At 44.4% G+C, this 15,614-nt stretch overlaps 1 protein-coding gene across 6 annotated transcripts in view; it reads left to right on the forward strand.

Annotated features, from left to right (window-relative positions):
• Positions 1-8,216: 8,216 nt before the first annotated feature.
• The window catches only part of GTF2I (general transcription factor IIi), a 95,550-nt gene continuing 88,152 nt past the window's right edge, over positions 8,217-15,614 (forward strand). For all 6 annotated transcript variants that reach the window (XM_022588111.3, XM_022588114.3, XM_022588112.2 and 3 more), the window contains exon 1: positions 8,217-8,585. The gene's annotated coding sequence lies outside the window, so the exon portion shown is untranslated. The remainder of the gene's footprint in view (positions 8,586-15,614) is intronic.

Below are 15,614 nucleotides of genomic sequence, written 5' to 3' on the forward strand. Positions count from 1 at the left end.
GCTTTATCTCCACCCATCTTGTACTATCTGATGGTGTTTACTGGAGTGTACTTTGTATTTGATTCATGTGTCACATCAACCTGGATGAGATGACTGTAGCCTACAAATAAATAGACAACAATGTTAAAAATTCAGACTTGGACACAGGCTGATTTAGATGAGAATCTGGATTTTTGCCATCTGTGTATCATTGGCCAAGTAACTTAACCTTTCAGAGCCTTTTTAGCATATGAGGAGGTGCTAAGCACCTACCACAGGGGGTAGTTGTCAGTGCAGTGAGATAACCTACTAAGTGTTGAGCAAAGCAAGTGGCATGGAGGGAATGCTCAATAAATGTTAGCCTTTATTATACATTTCTGGAGGACAGAAGCAGTCTCTCAGGCTTTCCAGAATTTAGTCGGTGCTCAGCCTCTTCCCTGTTGCTCACTTTGGGGTTAATCCGAGTTCACTGGGGATTGGACCACATAGTTTGCTGGAATGAAGTCAGAGGCCCCAGGTACACCACAGAGCCTGCCCAACCCCTCTCCTTAGATTCAGGGGGAAGAGAAAAGATGGTTAGCATACCTTCCCACTGCTGGGAAAACAATTTAAAGTAGTACTTGACTACTTGATGATGGGTAACTTCACATTTGAACAGCATCATTATTTTTGGCTTCTTTTTTTCTCCCTCTAAGCCGTTGTTCAAAATTTTCCTTTATTCTTAGATGAAAACTTTCCCAATGTATTTACCTTAATTATAATAAACACAGGGCCAGGAGGGGGTTAAAAAGTTGCTTTGATTCACCAGAAAAAGAGTAAAGGCTTGGTAAATGCAAAGATAATAATCAAGCACCTGGACATTAAGTTGATATTGGAAACAAAAATAGAAAAGGGAAAGAGGGACTTCTGTGGTGGTCCAGTGGTTAAGACTCCTTGCTCCCAATGCAGGGGGCCCGGATTTGATCCCTGGTCAGGGAACTAGATCCCGCATGCTGCAACTAAGAGTCCGCATGCCGCAAGGAAGATCCTGAGTGCCGCAACTAAGACCAGATGCAGCCGAATAAATAAATAAATATTAACATAAATAAAGGGAAAGAATAGGGCTATTGGTTTTCAGCATTAAGTCCAAATTATCCTTTTCTTGATTTTAGGAATGAAACGTTGCATGGCTATCGATTATGTATTTCGTTTGGAAGTAACTTTCCTTGATTCGATTTTGTACTCAAAGGTTTCTGAGTATGATACTCTTGGCAGAGATATATTCTGAAAGGATGTGTTACCTGATCAGTCAGATATGATAACAAGTCCACCTGAATCCAGTGACAAGTGTATCTGTAAATGTATTTTCTTAAATCTTAGAACAAAAAGCATTTTTTAAATTCTTTAGTTAGAAAAGAAACATGAACATTTTGTTCATAAGATATTTTAAAATACTGTTTTGAATGCTAAATTATACCATTTAATATTTATAGAACACTTAACTAAGAGTCTATAAAGTATTTTCATTTACATATTGTCTGATTTCCCCAAACCCCTGAGGGAGGCAGAGAAAATACTATAGAGATTTTTATGTTTTAAAAATGAACTTACACAACAATTACAGCAATAGTAACAAAATACTAAATAGAAGATAACATTCATTTAAATCCTGTTAAAACAACAAATAAAACTGTTTATTTCAATTGACGTTACATGAATATTAGATTTACTGCATAGGGCAGATTTTGCACAAAAAGGCATAGCAAGAGCTAGAAGGTCTATTTAGGTTACATCTACATTATTAATTATTATGAATAAATTATAACTTGGATTTAGTTGGGTTTTTTTTCCGCCTTTGGAAGAGTTCTCTGAAAGGTAATTTACTCAGGATTTGAAATATTCAGATTGTCCAAACAAAAACCTGCTCAAAAAGAGTGTTTTATAAGCACTTAAAAAAGCATCCTTGTAATAACAAAGGAGTTATCTGTTACAGGGCAGACACCCATGCAGAAGCTAAAGATGTCGTTTTGGCCCTACCCATGTGATCTGGACTAGGTATGCAATTCCTAACTGGGATCCCAGATCTAAAAGATCAAACTGTTATTTTACACATGATAGATATGTTACATCCCATTCTCTCTCTATACTGTACTATGTATATACTGTAAAGAAAAACCAAGAAATTGGGCCCAGAAGTTTGGGTCCTGCATGAAGCAGAGTCATGGGGAAAAAAAGACCTCTGTTTAGTGTTCATCAAAAGACTGATGTACTTCGAAAAAAGGGTGTGTCAAGAGTGTCTCAGCTTGAGGACTTCCCTGGTGGTCCAGTGGGTAAGACTCGAACTCGCAACGCAGGGGGCCTGGGTTCCATCCCTGGTCGGGAACTAGATCCCGCATGCCGCAACTAAGACCAGGTACAGCCAAAATAAATAAGTAAATTTAAAAAAAAATTAATAAAAAAGAGTATCTCAGTTTTCGCTAGAGTTACGGTTTTGAGCAACCTAAAATGCACGACAGGGTCACAAAAAGATTAATTATTCAGTTTGGATTCCAAAGAGCATCTTTTTAACACTAGGGAATTCCTTGGTGGTCCAGTAGTTAGGACTCGGTGTTTTCACTGTTGGTACGGTTTCGATCGCTAGTTGGGGAACTAAGATCACAGCATAACCCACACTCCCCCCCGAAAAAAACCCCAAAAAACCCCACTAAATAATCTCAACCACAGTGACCTTGACCAAGTGGTGTAAGTGTGGTTCTGTCAGCATAGGTAGCTGCTAGGGGTTTCCTATGGGGGTGGGTCCCATGATAATGGAGAAAGCAGACTCCTGATACCAGTATTAAAAATCCAAGAAGAAGGTGATTATTTTTCAGGACTAGTGAAGACATTCAAACATTGCCACATCACTTGCTATTTAAAAGCAATTAACAAGTCTGTAAGTGCTCAGAGACTGTATGAAGATGCATTTAAGTTGGTGGAAGAGCTCACACTTGGTTTAGATCCTTATCTATCCTGGCTGTGGCCCTTCTGACTTGGCTTTTGTCTCCCACAGTACAGTAGACCCCCTTATCTGCGGTTTCACTTTCCACGGTTTCAGTTACAGGCATTTGGAAAATATTACAGCCGTCCCTTGGTCTCGAAGGGGGATTGGTTCCAGGACCGCCCCGCCCCCCTCAATACTCCCCAGATGCCAAAGTCTGCAGATGCTCAAGTCCCTTATATAAAATGGCTGTAGTATTAGCATACAACCTACACACATCCTCCCCATTTACTTTTAATCACCTCTGAATTTCTAATAACTAACTGCTATGTAAATAATTGTAAACCAATGTAAATGCTATGTAAACAGTTGCCGGGCACCCAGCCAGCAAATTCAGGTTTTGCTTTTTGAAAGTTTCTGGCATTTTTTTGTTTGTTTGTTTTAGAATATTTTCCATCCATGGTTTGCTGAATCCGCAGATGCAGAACCCGCGGATACGGAGGGCTGACTGCAGATGGAAAATTCCAGAAATAAACAATTCATAAGTTTTAAGTTTCACGCCCGCCCGCTCCGTCCTGCCTGGGTCGTGAATCATCCCTTTGTCCAGCGTATCCTGCCCGGTAGTCACTTAGTAGCCGCCTGGGTTATCAGATCAACTGCCAGGTATCGCAGTGCTTGTGCTCAAGTAACCCTTATTTTACTTAATAATGGCCCCAAAGCGCAAGAGTAGTGATGCTGGCAGTTCGGATATGCCAAAGAGAAGCCGTAAAGTGCTTCCTTTAATTGAAAAAGTGAAAGTTCTCGACTTAGTAAGGAAAGAAAAAAAATCGTATGCTGAGGTTGCTAAGATCTACGGTAAGAACGAATCTTCTATCCGTGAAATTGTGAAGAAGGAAAAAGAAATCCGTGCTAGTTTTGCTGTAGCGCCTCAAACTGCAAAAGTTACAGCCACAGTGCGTGATAAGTGCATAGTTAAGATGGAAGAGGCATTAAATTTGTGGGTGGAAGACATGAACAGAAAACGTGTTCCCATTGACAGCAATGTGTTGCGCCAGAAAGCACTGAGCCTGTACGAAGACTTCAGCCAGGGATCCCCAGAAACGGGTGATACCAAGCCATTTACTGCAAGTAAGGGATGGTTACACAGATTCAGGAATAGGTTTGGACTGAAGAATATAAAAATTACTGGAAAGGCTGTGTCTGCTAAGGAAGAAGCTGCTGCCACACTTCCAGCAGAGTTGAAGAAGTTGATTAAGGACAGAGAATATTATCCAAAGCAAGTCTTCAATTGTGATGAAACTGGGCTCTTCTGGAAGAAGATGCCCAATAGAACCTACATTCATAAAAGTGCAAAGGAGGCACCAGGGCATAAAACACGGAAGGACAGATTAACTCTGGTGCTACCTGGCATCTCACATCATCACAAGAAGGGTAAGTACAGTATAATAAGACATTTTGAATTTTTTTTTTAATTTTATTTTTTGGCCTCACCACTCAGCATGTGGGATACTAGCTCCTCAAACAGGGGTCGAACCAGCGCCCCCTGCATTGGAAAAATGAAGTCCTAACCACTGGACCACCAGGGAAGTTCTAATAAGATATTTTGAGAGAGACCACATTCACATAACTTTTATTTATTTTAATTTTTATTAATTTTATTTATTTTTGGCTGTGTTGGGTCTTTGTTGCTGTGCGCTGGCTTCCTCTAGTTGGGGTGAGCACAGGCTACTCTTCGTTGCGGTGCACAGGCTTCTCATTGCATTGGCCTCTCTTGTTGTGGAGCACGGGCTCTAGGTGCACGGGCTCAGTAGCTGTGGTGCGCGGGCTCAGTAGCTGTGGTGCACTGGGCTCAGTAGTTGTGGCTCACGGGCTCTAGAGCGCAGGCTCAGTAGTTGTGGTGCATGGGCTTAGTTGCTCTGTGGCATGTGGGATCTTCCCGGACCAGGGCTCGAACCTGTGTCCCCTGCATTGGCAGGCGGATTCTTAACCACTGCGCCACCAGGGAAGTCCCCACATAACTTTTATTGCAATATATATTGTTATAATTATTCTATGTCACTTTATTTTATTTTTTTAAGAAGATGTTGGGGTAGGAGTTTATTAATTAATTAATCTATTTTTACTGTGTTGCGTCTTCGTTTCTGTGCGAGGGCTTTCTCTAGTTGTGGCAAGCGGGGGCCACTCTTCATCGCAGTGCGCGGGCCTCTCACTATCGCAGCCTATCTTGTTGTGGAGCACAGGCTCCAGACGCGCAGGCTCAGTAGTTGTGGCTCATGGGCCTAGTTGCTCCGCAGCATGTGGGATCTTCCAAGACCAGGGCTCGAACCCGTGTCCCCTGCATTAGCAGGCAGATTCTTAACCACTGCGCCACCAGGGAAGCCCTCTATGTTATTTTTTAATGAATACTTTCTCTCATTGGAAATTTCTAGGACATGATCTTTTTATTTTTTACATATTTATTTATTTGGCTTCGCCAGCTCTTAGTTGCAGCATGCAGGATCTTGGTTGTGGCATGTGGATCTAGTTCCCTGACCAGGGCCCCCTGAATTGGGAGCACAGAGTCTTAGCCACTGGACCACCAGGGAAGTCCCTTTTCCATGTTATTATTAATCTCTTACTCTGCCTAATTTATAAACTTTATCATAGGTATGTTCATATAGGCATATAGGAAAAAACATAGTCTATGGAGTGTTCAGTATTATCTTTGGTTTCAGGCATCCACTTAGGGGTCTTGGAATGTAGCCCCCACGGATAAGGAGGGGTTACTGTATGCAGTCGAATGGAGTGTCATGTTATTTGGACACTCATCTGCAGGACTGCATCCACTAAGTTAAACATTAAAAAGAGAGAAATATTTAAAATAATTTGAAATAAGCTGCAAGATTCTGCCAACTGTTGGCCTCCGTGTACTCATGTCTCAAGTGAGCTGGAGCCAAGAGCTGGGAATCTTCTTTTCCTGCAATCTCGGTCTCGGTACACACATCTTGTTATGTTGAATGTCATTCTAAACAAAGTTGAGTGTGATTTAAACAAAGGATTCCACACGAAATCATCCCTAAATACAAATCAATGATTTTTTTTTTTTTTTTTCATTTCTTGCTCAACCCAAAAAACAGCAGTACAATCCTGTGCTGGAAAAGCAACTGGCTGTACTGAGCTGGTATCCAAGTGGCTTGCAACTCTGGTCACCATTAACATAGCATCTGTACCAATGAGGTGAGGGAGAAACTGGCTAACAAACGGCAACAAGCGTATCACTAGCAGCCGAGGTGACAAGCCAGGCCTCAGGGAAAACTGAAATTGCATGAGATTTATGACTGTGAGACATGAATTTGAGGTACACCTGCCAACAGCCATACCCTGGGAAAAAAGCTTGGTCTCTACACACTGTTCACACCACATACCCTTCCACACACTGTTCATTGTCCCCAAAGGGCCAGCTTTCTGTCCAGAGGCAATTCAAAGCCAGCTAAAGTTTTGGGACCTGCGTTAGGATTTGATAGTTTTAGGAACAGCTTCAACCTCCAAGGAAGTTGAAGCAGCAGCAAAATTTCACACTGAGCTGTTCAATTCATAAAAAGTGAAGGGACTATCTCCTAAATAAGTCAATGGCAAGGGTAATCTCGACTAAGTGAACTTTTGCTTTACCAACTCACTTTGTGACACCCTTCCAATGCTACTCCATGGCTCCACCATACCCAGTGCGTCCTCCCTTCACTGTCCTCAACCTCCCAGTCTTCCCAAGAATCCGTTCAGGACTCCAGTCCCTCTATAAAACATACTCACTGATGCTCACAGCAGCTGGGTTTGCAGCTCGTAGGCTGGCTGCTCTTAGCAGCTGAGTTGTAGGCTTCTCAAGAGTTAATGTTTGTTCCTAAATATGTCAGTTGTACTTGGTACTGGGAAGACGGAATTTAATTAAATATTCCAAAATGTTAAGAAATATGAGGGCAAAAATTGTCCTTATGAAAAACTAAACGCTGCGGAGAGACTTGACAAAGGAGAGTTCTAATCGATTTAGGCGAAGACAAAATTACTGTAAAAGATTGCAAGGGAAATGGGAAAAATGTGGAAGTCTTCTGTAACCAGATTGCTTCGCGAGGGACCTTTAAATTCTCCATCTATTTTAAAGAAATCCAACATGGACATTCTAGACGAGGCATTATGGGTGCGGTCGGTGGAAGAAAGAAGATGGGGAACGCCAATCTGTGAACCCAAATTCAAAGGAAAGGTTTTGGACCTACATCAAAAGACTAGCTGCTCGGAAAGTTTTCTTGCGAGCGACAAAGGCTGGAAAAAGCGCCGTGGTCGCCACCTACCGAGGAGGAGGGGGAGGGGGAGGATGGCCGGCGGGCCCCGAATCTCCGGTGGGGAGAAACATCACAAAATCACTCGATTTTGTTCTTTACATAAACATCTAAAATCTCTGGGCTCGAGTTTTTTGAACTTCTAACTTGGGTGAACAGTAACGTCTCACCATTTTCGAAATTCACGAGCTAATGAAAGTTGAGATGCAAAAAATTATCGGGGGGAGGGGCTTGAGTGAAATTGCCTAGCGGTTGACAGAACAAAACGGGCTGCAAACCACGTTTTCTGCTCCCCTCCGTGGCTTTTCCACTTTAACTTTCTAAATGTTGAGTGAAAGTGAGCAAAGCCTGGGGGTTGGAGGGTGAATAAAAACAGAAGGGTGCCTTTCCCTCGCCCGTGCAAAGTTGGGGCAATAGTCTCTTTTGGCCGATTTTGAGGCAAGCTTTCAAAACTAACAGGAGTTCTTTGTGTTCCGGAGGGTGGTGCAGGGCGGAGGAGGTCCCTTGGCGGAGCATTGAAGGCGGCAGGCCGTCCTGGGACTCTCCGGCCTTTGCAGTGGTCCGGCCTCTCAATTTGCAAGGAATCTCGGGTGCAAGAGTGAGTGAGAGCCTTGGACCGTGGCTGAGGCCAGCTGCAGAGCGGCAGGGAGCAGGCTGGAGCTCTCCTGGCCTGGGTTTTCATCCCTGCGCCCCGGCTCCCCTCCCCCACCCGAGCAGCAGCGCAGGCCCCAGGTGCAGCCATGTTCCTCGCTCCCACCACCCGCGCCTCCATTGACAGTCCTTGCCCGAGAGGGCCGGGCGCCGCGCTCGCCGCGTCTTCGGGCTCTGGGCTTGTTGGCGCGAGGCTTCCTGGGAGTCGTAGTCCACTGCCCCCGCCGTCGCGTTGGTGGGGACGAATCAGAGACTACAACTCCCGCTGGGCGGTGTTGCGGGTGCGCACGCGCAGCGCGCCTTCGAGGAACAAAAAAAAAAAAAAAAAAAAAAAGAGGAGGAGGGTGAGAGAGAAGCTCGGAGAGCAGAGGAAAGGGGCCGCCGATCGCCCCCCCGCTTTCCCGCACGCGCTCTCTAGCCGTGGCTGCCCGCCTGCCGCGGTTACCCCGGCCTATCCCTCGGTCCCCTGTGAGCGGATCTAGGCGCTGAGCGAGGCCCTGCCGGGGCGGCCATGCGGCGGTGACAGGAGCTCGGCCGAGACGCTCGGGCCCCTCGCCCTCTCACCTCCTGCCCGCTCGCCAGCCAGCCTCAGCCCGAGGGTGCTCCGCCGCAGCCGCAGTTCGCGCGCGGCCCACACTCGCTTCCCTTCAGCACCCCCGGCCCCGGCGCTGCCTGGAGGCGGCTGCACTCGGGTGAGTCCCTGTCGCCTCATCTCCGGTCCCCCGCCCCGGTTGCCATCGCGAGCACGGTCTTTATTTGAGACTTGCTCCCTCCGGGGCCTGCACTGACAGGGGTCCGGGGACCGTCGGCGGCCGTGTTGGGGGCCACAGGTCCCCCCCCATCCCGGCCCGCCGGCGTTGGGGGTGGGGCAGGAGCAGACGCGGTCGCGGGGGACGACAGTTGCACGCGCGCGCCTGGGTGCGTGGGGGAGGGGCGCGCGCGCCGGCGCGGCGTGGGGGGGCCCCTCACGCGTGAGGCCCGCGCGCGAGCGAGCCTGCGGGCTGCGCATGCCCGGCCGCTGATTGGCCGGCTCCGGCGATGCGGGTGCGCGCGCGGTGCCAGGCCCGAGCCGTGGGGTCGCGCTCGGCCTGGTGTCTCCGGGGCTCGTGCGCCCGGGCAGCAGACGCGCCGGATTGGCCGGCGGGCGGCGGGGGCGGTGCCGCGCTGCCTGGTAACTGCGGGCCGGCGGGCGGGCCCCGGAGCACCGCCCCTCCTCGCCGCTGCCCCTGCCCGCCCCTACCCGCGCCCAGGTGGAGCCCGGAGTGGGCTTTGTCCCCGGCCGGGCCGGCGCGCCTGCCCCGCGGGGCCTGCTCTTTTGGGGAAATAAACACAATGACCGGAAGGAAAACCTCAGCCTGCAGGCTGTGAAAATAAGCCGTCTGGATTCTACCAGCACCCGGTCGGGGGTTCAGGGAAGAAGACATAAAACTGCCCTCTTTCCCCGCTACTTGTGCTTATCCAAGTTTTGCCTTTTAATAGCGAGTTTCTTTTTTGTGTTTAATGTTACGGTTTTGCGCTCATTTGCGTCTGAGAATGTTCAGATGTTGGGTCCTGTTGGTGTGGTGCTCACTCCTCGGAATGCGGGGCTCCGGTCAGACTTCTCACCTTCCTGCATTCAACTTTGCTGCAGACAATGGCTTGATGGTCCACTGCATAAAAGTGGTCTCCGGGAGTTCAGGAAACAAAAGGGGAAGTTTGCAAATGAGAGTGCCGTAGAGTGCCCTGAGGAGGCCGGGTGTTCCCCCCGCACTCCTCCCGGCTAAGCCCTAGGATTTGGGATATCCGATTTTATTTCCTACTACATATTTTTGCTTTGTCCGTTTTCCAGCCACTGTAGTCTACTGCCTTGCGCTGCAGTTTCTCCCGCTTCTTGGGATCTTGGCTCACACCTGTAGGCTGGAATGACTTTTTCTTCGCTTGAGGCTGTGTAACTCTTTTGCTCACATGCAATTACTTTAAAGCCGTATCTTTTAACGTTGGGTCAGAATTTGTTGCTTCTTCATACAATCAACTTGTTTGCCCCTCCTAGTCTGGCGTCTTTATTTCCTCTTGGAGTGTGTTTGGTTATGCTTTGGATACACGTGTCTGACCTAGACACTAGGTATTAAACTCCTGGAGCGGGTAGGGATTAAGCCTTTTCCGTCTTTGTCTTTCTCCCCCTTCCAGTCTACAGCCGTCAAAGTGCTTTGTTTATATTAGTAGCGACAGCTAACGCTTGAATAATGTTTATATGCCTGGCATCGATCTTAAGCACTTAAGGTATGTTTTTCTTAGTTAATATTCATAACAACCCCGTTCCTATAGATGAGGAACAAGACTAGAGAAGCTGTGTAATTACCTCTTGGTTACCCAGCAAGTAAACCTTGAATCGAAGATTTGAACCTAGGCAGTATGACCCTTCACCCCTAAGCCAGTGGTTCTGAAAACCCAAGCAAGCATCGTCCTCCCCTGGAGGGCTTGTTAAAACACAATAGCTGGGTCCCACCCCAGACATTCTGATTCTGCAGGTCTGGGGTAGGGCCGGAAAATTTGCGTTTCTAACGAGTTCCCAGGTGCTGCCGCCGCTCCCTGGACAGATGCTTTGAGAGCTGTTCACTACCGGAGGAAGTTAAGTTCTGAGGGAAGTTTATTCTAGATGCTTGCTCTTCATTACTTTAAAATGAGATCTTAAAGAACCAAAAGTAATTCGTACTGCTTACTGTAGATTGCTTGGAAAACTGAGAGTTAAGAATTTTTCTTAGTGTTGGTTACAAAATTAAACAGGTCTCCAGTTTAAAAAGGAGGCATGGATTTGAGTACAGAATACAATTAGAAATCTAATCTTGGCTTTTTTCCCCTCTCATTCATTTATTTTTTCATGGCACAGGCATTTATGTCTTTCAAGTGATGCCTAAAGCATCCTATCCCCACCAGAGTCTAAAGATAGGGCCTGAGCTTGGAACTGAGGTAGGCTGGGCCAGGCCGGGGCAGGCAGAGCAGCTGGGGCACCTTAACTCCACCCTCCCGCCAGTTCCATGCACCAAGGATTTGGCTAACTTTTAAGAAAATGGCTACAAAGACTTTGTCATTAAAATGTAGGCTTTCGGCTTCTTTTTCTTGGGGCACAAGTCTTGGTGAGAATGATTTTTAGGTTTTTTGGTATAATGGATTTCTGTCTGAGGAAAGTGAGTAAGCTCAAATCAGGTAGGAGTGGGATTAGCTTACGGTAATCTATCATTTTTAAAATTTTATTTATTTATTTTTTGGCTGCGTTGGGTCTTCGTTGTGGTGCACAGCTTCTCATTGCGGTGGCTTCTCTTGTGGGGCACGGGCTCTAGGTGCGCGAGCTTCAGTATTTGCAGTAGGCGGGCTCTAGGGCGCGCGTGGTTTCAGTCGTCGTGGCACGCGGACTTAGTTGTTCCGCGGCATGTGATCCTGGACCAGGGATCGAACCCGTGTTCCCTGCATTGGCAGGTGGATTCTTAACCCCTGCGCTACCAGGGAAGTCTCTCATATCATTTTTTTGATGATCCATAGATCAGTGGTGTGTTCCAAAACGTAAAAAAGACAAGGTCCCTGCTCCAGGTTGTTATTATCTAAAGGAGCAGTAAATAAAACACTTAAGCTTTTCTGTTATTACTGGTGTGTAGCTATTTGCATTGCATTCTACCTTAATTCAGTTCTACCATTGTTTCTTTCTTCATTGAAAACATGAATTTTTAAAATATTGCAATCCTCTTCATATAACTGCTGTGGTATAATTAACATGAACTTGTCTTAATCACTGGCTTAAACAGATGCTGATAAGTAATTTTTATGTATGTCTAAGGGAAAGAGTTTTGAAGAGTTGTTTGAGAAGTAATACCCTTTGAGCATGGTATTTCACTTTTCCCGAAATGCATTAGAGGTAATCTACCTGAAAGATAAATGCCATGAATTTTATGAATAGCAGTTTACCAAAGGTCATTGGTACCATTTTTCTTCAAAAGTTGTCTACATTTATTTGGGTTAAGCTTATTCATTGTTACTAACTGAAAGAAAGTAGGAAATGCAATTAATCAGTTGTTCATTATAATTGTAGAGTTGAGTTTCCTTGTAATCAATGGGCTTTAAATGGCAGCATAGCAATATGAAGAATAAAATTTGGTTAAACAAAGTGTAACTGAGGCTGCCTGCCTGGGAGAGTAAAATTAAGAATTAGTATTTTAGAGGATGTATTAAAAATTATGGGAAAATTACAGAAAAAAATCACGTGGATAGATCAGAAGCGCTGAAGGTATTATCTTAATAGTCTTCATTTTCCATTCTTTCCTCTTTCTTCATTTACCATTTACCCTCTTTCTTGTCTTTCCTTTACTGGAATGCTCAACGATGCAGTTCCCCTGTTTTTTCTTTTTTCCTCTTTGTTTCTACAATCCTTGTCTTCATATCCCATGCCTGTCTCTGGCACTACTCCTTTGCTTTAAACACTTTGACCTAGTGGGAAAGTAAGAAAGTTCCATATAACCAGGGACTGTCAGAGTTGATGGCGGATTGACTCATGTTCCTTGGTTTAACTTGATGAAAAATTATAGAGGATTTTAAAAGAATTAGTTTATTTAAAAAGTAACTTGAGGCAAAATGAATTTATAATAGAGAGGGAGTATGGCTTAGTGGGTATAGACATAGGTTCTTGTTTTTTAATATTTATTTATTTGGTTGCGCTGGGTTTTAGTTGCGGTAGGCGGACCCCTCAGTTGTCGCTCACCGGCTCCTTAGTTGCGGCACGCGTGTGGGATCTAGTTCCCTGACCAGGGATTGAACCCGGACCCCTGCATTGGGAGCGTGGATTCTTATCCACTGCGCCACCAGGGAAGTCCCTTTATAGTGATTTTTTAAAAATTGTGGTAGGGACTTCCCTGGTAGTTCAGTGGTTAACACTCCGTGCTTCCACTGCAGGGGCTGTGCACGCCATGTGGCACGGTCAAAAAAAAAAAAAAAAGTAGCAAAAAATTGGTAAAATACACATAACACAAAACTTAACACACAGTGTTAAGTGCACAGTTTGTACAGTCACATTGTTGAGCAGCCATCCCACCATCCATCTCCAGGACTTCTTCATATTCCTAAACTGAAATTGCCCGTTAAAGAGTAATTCCCATTCCCTCTTCTCTCCAGCCCCTGGCACCTGCTGTGAGGCATGTGGGATCTTAGTTCCCTGACCAGGGATGGAACTGGTGCCCCTTACACTGCAAGCGTGAAGCCTTAACCACTGGACCACCAGGGAAGTCCCAAATTTGACTGTTTTAGGTACCTCATATAAGTGGAATTATTTGGACAGTATTTGTCCTTTTGTGATTGGTTTATTTCATTTAGCGTAATGTCCTCACGGTTCATCCACGTTTTAGGATGTGTCAGAATTTCCATCCTTTTTGATTGTTAGAGTGATTTTTAAAGTTTTTGTTTTTATAGTATGGCAAAGGAGGTAACTTTTTTAAAGTACTGTATATGACTATATCATGGTATAATTATAGAAGTGGAGAGTAATGAAGAGTTTGATCCTATTTAGGGTATTTGGTTAAAATCAGCCCTGGTTAGACTGAGCCTGTGAAGAGTTCTGATTGTATAGGTCCCACACTTTTGAAAATTGATGTGTGTTTTGATTACATTTGCATACACTGTCTCTAGAGACCATAGTATTTTTTATTATATGTTAAAAATTATTCTCTGATTATGTATTTTTGTTGTGTTGATTGCTTCTGTAAAGCTTTTAGAGTACTTTTTCTTAGGGTATGTTGTAAAACAGTGGGGTAGTCACTTTACCCAACTAGATACTCACTTCATAATTTTTTTCTTTATTTGTAGTCTTACCTATAGGAAAATCAGTTTTCTTTATAATAACAAAATGAGTGTTTGAACTATTGTTCACTATTCATTGTCTATGTTTTAAGCTTTGGAAAAGAAGAGATCCCTTACCACATTTGGAACAGTACTCATTTATCTACTTACCCAACATATTGAAGGCCTTCTGGGTGGGTTAGGTATTGTGTGATGCCCTCAGAACACAACCCCCAGAACACAGTCTATTTCTAGGAGGATGCTGGTATGGGCAAATTCTGTTGTTTGTTGAGAGCTTCACAATAAAGACTCCTTAGTTCAGTTTGTATATTCAGTCTAGTTTACTTTTTTTGGTATTTAGCGCAAGGTGACTTTTAAACTTAAATTGTAAAGCAACCTTTGAGGAGTAGGTTTGATACAAGCAAATTTTCATGCTTGTTGGATGTATGCTTTAAAAGGTGCACGTACTATATTTCAAAGCAGTGATTTGTTGTTTATCTTAAATTTACACAATATTATAGGTCAATTATATCTCAAAAATAGCTGGGAAAAAAATAAAAATAAATGGTTAAAAAAAAAGCAGTGATTTATTTTGACAACTTATTATTTTTCCTGCCCCATCAGAAAATAGGTTATTTTATTTAGCAGTATTAATTAAAGCAGTTAGTTGGGAAATTTTCATTTGTCAGCCTTGGGTTTGGAGAGTTTATTGGTAGATAAATAGGTATTACATATACGTGTATTTTAAAAATAAGTAACTAAAAATTTTAAAAATTTACTTTATTTAAATTTTTGGCTGCGTCAGGTCTTTGTTGCTGTGCGTGGGATTTCTCTAGTTGCGGCGAGTGGGGGCTACTCTTTGTGGCGGAGCACAGGCTCTAGGCGCGCAGGCTTCAGTAGTTGTGGCGCATGGGCTCGGTAGTTGTGGCCTGCAGGCTCTAGAGCACAAGCTCAGTAGTTGTGGCGCACGGGCTTAGTTGCTCCGTGGCATGTGGGATCTTCCTGGACCAGGGATCGAGCCCATGTCCCCTGCGCTGGCAGGTGGATTCTTAACCACTCTGCCACCAGGGAAATCCCTAATTAAATTTAAAGTTAAGTGCTGGGACTTCCCTGGTGGTTCAGTGGCTAAGACTCCACGCTCCCAGTGCAGGGGGCCCAGGTTCAATCCCTGGTCAGGGAATTAGATCCCACATGCCGCAACTAAGAGTTTGCATACTGCAACTAAAAATCCCACATGCTGCAACTGTGGATCCCGCATGGATCAACTAAAGATCCTGCATGCTGCAACGAAGATCCCGTGTGCCTCAACTAAGACCCGATGCAGCCAAATAAATAAATAAATATTTTAAAAAAAGAAAATTAAATGCTTACTCAATTTATTGAATGCTTGTGTTAAGCGCTGTGCCAGGTACTTAATAGCTTCTCATACCAACCTTGTGAGGTAAGTACACATACTATTGTCATTTTCCGGATTAGTATATTTGGGATTAAAGAATCCCACAGTCAACCATATCTAATATTGGAGCTAGGACTTGAATTCAGAATTTGGCATGATTCCAAAGCTGCCATTCATAATAGCTTTGCTCTGTTGCCTGCTTTCTGTAAACAATACATTAAAAAGATAAAGATGGAACTTTTAGGTCACAGTTACTTGATTTTCATTTCCTCTTCCAATTCATACAAAGTTAGAAAAAGAACAAGTGAGCCAGCTTATCAACTACCAAATGTTTTTTAAATTTGAAGTAAGGACAGAGGGGCACATTCTTTGTGTATTGGCAGAGAAAGCTGCTACTTTTAAAAAATCTGCACTATCAATTTAAAAGCTTAACTTACACATTTGTGAAAAATTTCAAACTAGTGCCAAGAAAAGTTGTGGGTCTTCCTGAATAGTTGATAAGGTGTTTGTTTGTTTGTTTGTTTCAGAG

Source organism: Delphinapterus leucas, chromosome 15 (assembly GCF_059928025.1).
Source record: "Delphinapterus leucas isolate spDelLeu-1000000601 "Yukka" chromosome 15, BTC_Dleu_Yukka2, whole genome shotgun sequence".
Classification (NCBI taxonomy): domain Eukaryota; kingdom Metazoa; phylum Chordata; class Mammalia; order Artiodactyla; family Monodontidae; genus Delphinapterus; species Delphinapterus leucas.